Genomic DNA, 7,167 nt, shown 5'->3' with positions numbered 1-7,167 from the left:
TGCCACTGTCTACCTCCCAAGTTCCCCTGGCTGCTTTGAAAGCTGGAGTCAATGGCATGATACCTCACTAAGGTCCCCCCCCTTCCCAAATCCTGCCTTTCCCAGACTCCAGTCCCAAACTCCACCACATTGCTCTCCTTGGGGAGCTTTTGCAAATTCACCCTGCCGTGGTCAGTGCTTAGAAAAGAATGAGCATGAATAGAGGGAAGCCTTTCCCCCCACTGCACATTCACAAGGGCTGGCTTCAACAATATTAGGGAGAGAGAACCCAGCATTCTCAGAGGTAATCTGATCACATAATAGCTTATTGCTATATATTCAATAGTAATAATTATATTATTGTGCATGCGGGTTTGGTGGGGTGATACAAAGGCCATATAATAGTTATGTGGCTCTTATGTTTGATGGTCACTGTGGGGTGTGAATGTAGCTCTATGTGGTCTAGATGGTCACTGTGGGGTGTGCAAAGTAAGTACCTCTGCCACAGAGTCATTCAACCATAATTAAAAAGACTTCCTTGCTGAATTCTTGCCAGTGGTTTGAATACAGAGGAATGCAGTTGGAGAAGGATTGTCACTTTTATATTTATTTATTTACAATGCTTTCTTGCAAATAGGATGGTTGAGAGAATTTGGGTACAGGCAAGGAAGATGGGCTTGGGTCAGCTGAATTTCGAATTGGATAGACCAGGGGTCGGCAACCTTTAACACCCAAAGAGCCATTTGGACCCATTTTCCATGGAAAATAAAACACTTTGAGCCGCAAATACTTTTTGACATCTAAAATGAAGATAACACTATATATATTCTAATGCAGGAGAAGTTCCCTTCTTTGGGGCCCATTTTTACCCATCAAAGCAAAAAAGGGGGGGGGGTTAAAAAGCCTGTTGTTTTGTATATGATTCAAATGACCAGCAATAGAACCCCCCGTTTCACATTTCTCTCTTCTTGTGTTGAAAAACACTGATTATGCCCCCCAAAAGAACCCCCTCAAATTCTACTTGGATGGTGGATCAAAATTGGTGCCTTTAATGAGTTTGTCAACTTCCGGGGGGGGGGGGGCGAACTTCCCCCACCTGAGAAAATGTCTGCCATGGAAGGTGGACTCGACAGCCATATTCCTCACTGAGCATGCCCCCCGCCCCCCGGTCCCAAAAGCCACAGCTTCTGAGAATCTACCCCCAAATATCCTGGGATTTGTCCGCCAGGAGTTGGCAACCCACAACAACCATGGCTGAGGATGTTCCTGGCCTTCCTCCCTTCCACGATCTACAAGTTTACTCTCCACTGGCTTACTCTGAAGTAAACCTTACAAGATCCACGTGCAAGGCTTTCCCCATGCGCTCCTGCCCTACTTGGCAATACAAAAGCAAACAATTCCCACCCATCCCCACCTCTCCATCAAACAGCACCGACGAGTGCAACCTTGCAGGGCTGCAGGTAATAACTCCTTTAAAACCTGACATCGTATTTCTTACCTGGACTCAGCCAGGCTGCCATCCGCCAGGAAAGCCCCTGGAGCTCAGCAGGGCTGCTGGGGGTCTGCAACCCAAGGTGGCGCTGCTGGGATTAGACTTAGGGTTAAGGGAGGGAAGGGACCTAGCATCTCGTTTTTCCCCACATACCCTATGGGAAGATTTAGGGTTAGGATTAAGGGTGGGAAAAGGCACAGAATCTCGTTCTTTCCCACACACCCTATGGGAAGAATTAGGGTTCGGTTTAAAGGAAGGAAGGGGCTCAGCATCTAATCTTTTCCCCACGTACCCTATGGGAAGGATTAGGGTTAGGGTTAAGGGAGGGAAGGTGCCCAGGATCTCATTTTTTCCCACATACCAGGGTGGCCTTTTTTCCCTTTCCCCCACGTTATAATGCTGTAATAACGCTGTAATAACGCCGTGATAACGCTGTTATAATGCCATAATAACACCGTAATGACGCTGCCAATGGCCGTTATAACGTGGCTGCTGACCCCACCCGGCTGACTCCCTCCCACCACAGCTGAGGGCAGCTCCTGCAGCACCGTCAGCCCCTCCCCATCTATCAGGGTGGCCAGAGTCCCCCACAACAATGGTGACGGCCTTTTGCCCCTTTCCACCATGTTATAACGCTGTAATAACACTGTTAGAACGCTGAAATAACGCCATGATAATGCTGTGATAATGCCGTAATAATGCTGTTATAACACCATAATGACGCCGTAATGACGCCGGCAATGGCTGTTATAACTTGGCCGCTGACCCCACCCGGCTGCCTCCCTCCCACCCCAGCTGAGGGCTGCTCCTGCAGCACCATCAGCCCCTCCCCATCTATCAGGGTGGCCAGGGATCCCCCCAACGACGGTGACAGCCTTTTACCCCTTTCCCCCACGTTATAACACTGTAATAGCAGCCGTGGCTAATGCCCCAGCGAGTGCCATGTATGCTCGCGGGCTGCTGACCCCACCCGGCTGCCTCCCTCCCACCCCAGCTGAGGGCTGCTCCTGCAGCACCATCAGCCCCTCCCCATCTATCAGGGTGGCCAGGGATCCCCCCAACGACGGTGACAGCCTTTTACCCCTTTCCCCCACGTTATAACACTGTAATAACGCCGTAATAATGCTGGCAATTGCTGTTATAACGAGGCTGCTGACCCCACCCGGCTGCCTCCCTCCCACCCCAGCTGAGGGTTGCTCCTGCAGCACCATCAGCCCCACCCCATCTATCAGGGTGGCCGTTTTCCGCCCTTTGCCGCCCTTTGCTCCGCCCCACCCCACCCCATGCCGGCATCACCGGCATCAGCCAACCAGGCAGCTGGGACAGGGAAACCGGAAGTAGCTTGGGATAGCCGTCTCGGGCTGTGCCTCTCTAGGAACGGGCACTTTAGGGGGCAAGATATGAGAGCGGATATGAGGGAAAGAAGAAAAAATGTGAGAGGAGGGTAAAGGAAAAGTGATGTGCTCCCCACTAGTCCTTGAGGATTCTCTACCACAGAAGTGGGCCTGGCCCGGTGACTGACACCACTCAGGTTTTCCTAGGTAGAAGCTGCCAGGGGGGAAGGGAAAGCTGAAGACAAGAGGGATAGAAAAGGGTAGTTTTGATAGCGGAGCCAGGAGAGAATCCCGCTCCTGGACTATGTCTGAATTAAAACGATTGGAGGATTTATTCCGTTTTGTATTTATTTAGGTAGAAACTGGTTTGTATTAGGTAGAAATAGGATTTGTAAGTTTCCCTGTATTTGTGATTGTATGGAACCTCCTTGGCCCAAGGCAGAGAGCCATCTCTGCCCCACCCGGACCCTTCCCATTCACGTGTAAAAGTCTCCTGATGCACGCGGACAAAGGGAAACCTACGGATTCGAAGCCTTGCCCTGCCTAATCTCGTCAAGCAGGCAGATAAAGGGGACTCCCGTCCATCGCTCTTTGCTTCCTGACCCCGGACACCTGGAGAAAACCTTTGTGTGTCCCCCGTCCAGTCGGACCGTCATCGCCCATCGCCCCTGCTCTGAAAGCGCGAAACTTGAGAAGGGGATGCCTACTCGGACACTGATTGGTTCCCTGCATGTTGCAAATGAATGATTGGTTGTTGTTTTGAATTTTTTGTTAATGAATGGTGGTGGGCTGTCTTTGGTTCTCCCGGGCCCCGGCGGGTGAGGAAGTGTAACTGGGGTTGCAAGGCTGCTAGAGCAGCGCCAGTGTTTTGATCGCGGATAGGGAGGTGCTGACACTTAGGTCAGCATCTCAATAAATCACTTTTATTTATCCAAGCCTTGTCGGGTCTTGCTTGGGTTCCTGGGCGCTGCCGAGAGCGGGATACCTCTGGAACGGAAAGTGTTATCCTGAGCAGCGCGGTAACAGTTTGACTGGTGGGATGAAGAGAAGGGAACAAAAAAAGGAGAGAGGCTTTGGGGGCTTTCAGGGAAGGGACAGCAGAAATAGTGGGGGAAGGGAAAATGAAATTTCCCCTCCCCCCAGAAGTCCTTGTGGGTTCCTGGTTGTTATTAATACCGTGTTTCCCCGAAAATAAGACAGTGTCTTATTTTAATTTTTGCTCCCAAAGATGCACTATGTCTTATTTTCAGGGGATGTCTTATTTTTCTGTATTCAGTTCATCGGGCATGCTTCCAAACAAAAACTTTGCTATGTCTTACTTTTGGGGGATGCCTTATATTTCACACTTCAGCAAAACCTCTATTACGTCTTATTTTCCAGGGATGTCTTATATTCAGGGAAACAGGGTAGTAGGCTTAACCTGTCAAATACAGACCATCAAAATTCTATCAGTCCTTATCTATTTAATTTGACATATTTACCCAGAACGGTAGTGAGGGGGAACTGTGCTCAAGGCACATGCCTTGCACCCTGCCCTGCACCCCACAATGCCCCACGCCCCAGCATGCGCCTAGGGAAAGATGCCCCGCCCCACCCCCTGGCAGCTACGCGTCTGTGTTTACATCATTTCTCTCCACAACAGAGACCCAAAGTGGCTTGTTACATTCTCCTCTCCTCCATTATATCCTCACAGCAGTAACATGTGAGGTAGGTTCAGCTGGGAATGTGTGAGTGGCCCATAACACCCAGCAAGCTTTCATGGCAGAACAGGAATGTGAACCTATCTAGCACTTTGAGATACTGTAAATACACAAAATAAACTATAAAATACAATGGAACTATTCTAAATGCAGCCAAACTGTATACTATGATAGCAACTGATATGCAGCGCTGAAGACCTTCCCTTAACTCTACTTTTATATTAATTGATGACCACTGAGCTACTTTCTCTCAGGTTATCAGAGGAATATTTTGCCTGAGTTTTCTGAAGCAGATTATTCTATTTTAGAAGTTATAGCGGAAAGGAAGCAGGATTAATATATCTGCTGATGGAGTCTATGAATGTATGTACACACAGTATTTTAAACTGGAGCCCTTCTCATTCTATGCCTGTACTATTTTGACTGCTTTGGTGGTACATATCAAGAAGCAAAGCTGGATAAGGATTTTCCTAAAAGACTTGGTCTGAATTTTGCTTTCTTATACACAACACTGAAGCACTGCAGTTGTAGCTGCTGAAAAGGCAAACAACTTTCCCACTACATTTTCCTCCTCCCAAAAGTACTTAAATGTACAAGTTGAAACTTGCTTCCCTCCTCAAAACCCTCTTTGTCCCCAAATTCTCCCCCCACAGCCATTTGCTGCCATTCAGGAAAGAGCTAATTGGTCAGTCTCAGTGCCAGATTCTCTGTTTCTCCCCATCTGTCCAGAAATGTGTTTTCTCCCGTCTTCTTGATCAGTTCAGGGGTTTCCTTCATACCCCAGCCCAAGATTTGCTGATTTTCCTCTAATTTCACTGAAAGCCCCCCCGCCCCGATTATCCAGCCTTTGATAACATATCTCTTGTTTTGTTATACATCTGGAGTATGTGTGAAGAAATCTTTCACAGGATGTAAAATATGCACCTATTCATTTATACAAGCAAAGGGCAGGTTACTGCCTTGCTGTCTTGTGCAGTACATACATGAGAAGCCTGGGTGAGAGTTCCCAGATGCCTTTTTCCGCTTAGGAATGTAGCCCCTTACAAATGGTAGGAGGGGCTGTTCTGGTTCTACTGGGGAATGGGGAGGGGACATCAGACACAGATACTGAGGATGCAGCATGACTTGTTCAGCAGATACTGCCGATGTGGCAATATTGGAGCCATTCTGTCGGGAAGAGATAAAAGACCAAAAAAAAAAGTCAGATGAGACACTAGCCAGTACATGATTGTCCCTTGATGTGGGCTTCTTAAAAGGGCAATGCTGTGCTGACAGCTTTAAATTGCTTGGGCTTTGAATCTTTTCCCCTGTCTGCACTGCAAGGTCTTCCTTTAGAATGGTTTCATTTGACAGCTGGGGAAACTGTCTTAAAAAATGAAAGTGGAGATTCCTAGGCCATGCTAAAAGGGAGAGGTCTGCCCCACTCCCTGGAATGTGGATAATCTTCATCTCCGCCCTCCCCTACCCTGTGTTCAGTCAGACACTGTAATCAAAATCCTGAAAATTGGCATGCCTTAATAAAATTAAAAAAATTGTGTTAGCATATATGAGTTGGGGTGGAGAGGGCAGGGTAGAAAAGTCCTGAACATTATTTTATTTGTTTGCATTTGGTCCTGACTGTGTCGCTTTATTAAACCCTGCTGAATATTTGTCCCCAGGAAGCAACAACCAGTGGTCATAAGTTCCACTACAACAGATTCTCGTCTACGTCACCAAATCTTTTTTTCATGTGCCATTTTTCTGATCAGGCATTTGCTTAGCTTGTTTTCAGAAGAGAAGAGAAAGCGGCCACAAGACAACAGTATAGCCTGCAGGCTGATTTTTAAAATGAGATGATTGTACTTTTCTGTTTTTGTTTTAATTTGGAGTGACTCTGCTGATAATCTTGTGCTGCTTCTGAACCACAATACAAACAAGGCTCCCTTCAGAAAAGATTCAGTTTACTGTTTTCCCACTAGTGATTAAGATAATGGAAGGAGGTTTTTGTTTGTCTCCCTGTGGTGCTTCCCCGCCCCCCCACCCCCCCATCATACACATACTGTGCTATGTTTCTTGCTTTTTTGTCTCTTGGGACTAAGCTCATGACTGATGTATGTATGAGCCTTCAGGGCAGGACAAAATCTTAGGTTTAAGTTAGTCAACAGAGATCCTTGTGGCAGGATCCCCCACTGTTCTTGGAACGTTTGCAAGACTGTGTTATATGGAAATCATTTGGGAACTCAGATCTGTCAGCCTCCAGAGAAGTGGAAAGCAGATATTAAAATATCTGCAGCATGATCCATTCCACGCAATCATTGCCATTCCGTCATGGGTGGATTACGAAAGAACAGGCCCCTCTTTTTTATATGTGTGAGGTGATGTCACCCACTCTAAAACCCCTGGGTAGGATAAACTGCAAATCGGAATACAATGTTTTAAGGCAGCACATTTGTTTTTCTTTATGTCTCAGTGGGTGTACTTTTTCATTCTTTACATTTAGATGTCTTTGAAATTGATGCTAATTTTTAGAATCATATGTGCCAGAGGTCAAAGTCTAGCAAAATGTAAAGTGATGCACATAGGGGCAAAAAATCCAAACTTCACATACACGCTACAGGGGTCAGTGCTATCAGTCACAGACCAGGAAAGGGATTTGGGCGTCTTAGTTGATAGTTCCATGGGA

The sequence above is a fragment of the Sphaerodactylus townsendi genome, linkage group LG08 (genome assembly GCF_021028975.2).
Source record: "Sphaerodactylus townsendi isolate TG3544 linkage group LG08, MPM_Stown_v2.3, whole genome shotgun sequence".
NCBI classification, from domain to species: Eukaryota; Metazoa; Chordata; class Lepidosauria; order Squamata; family Sphaerodactylidae; genus Sphaerodactylus; species Sphaerodactylus townsendi.
The sequence above is the reverse complement of the archived record's forward strand: the minus strand, read 5'-3'. Positions refer to the sequence as shown.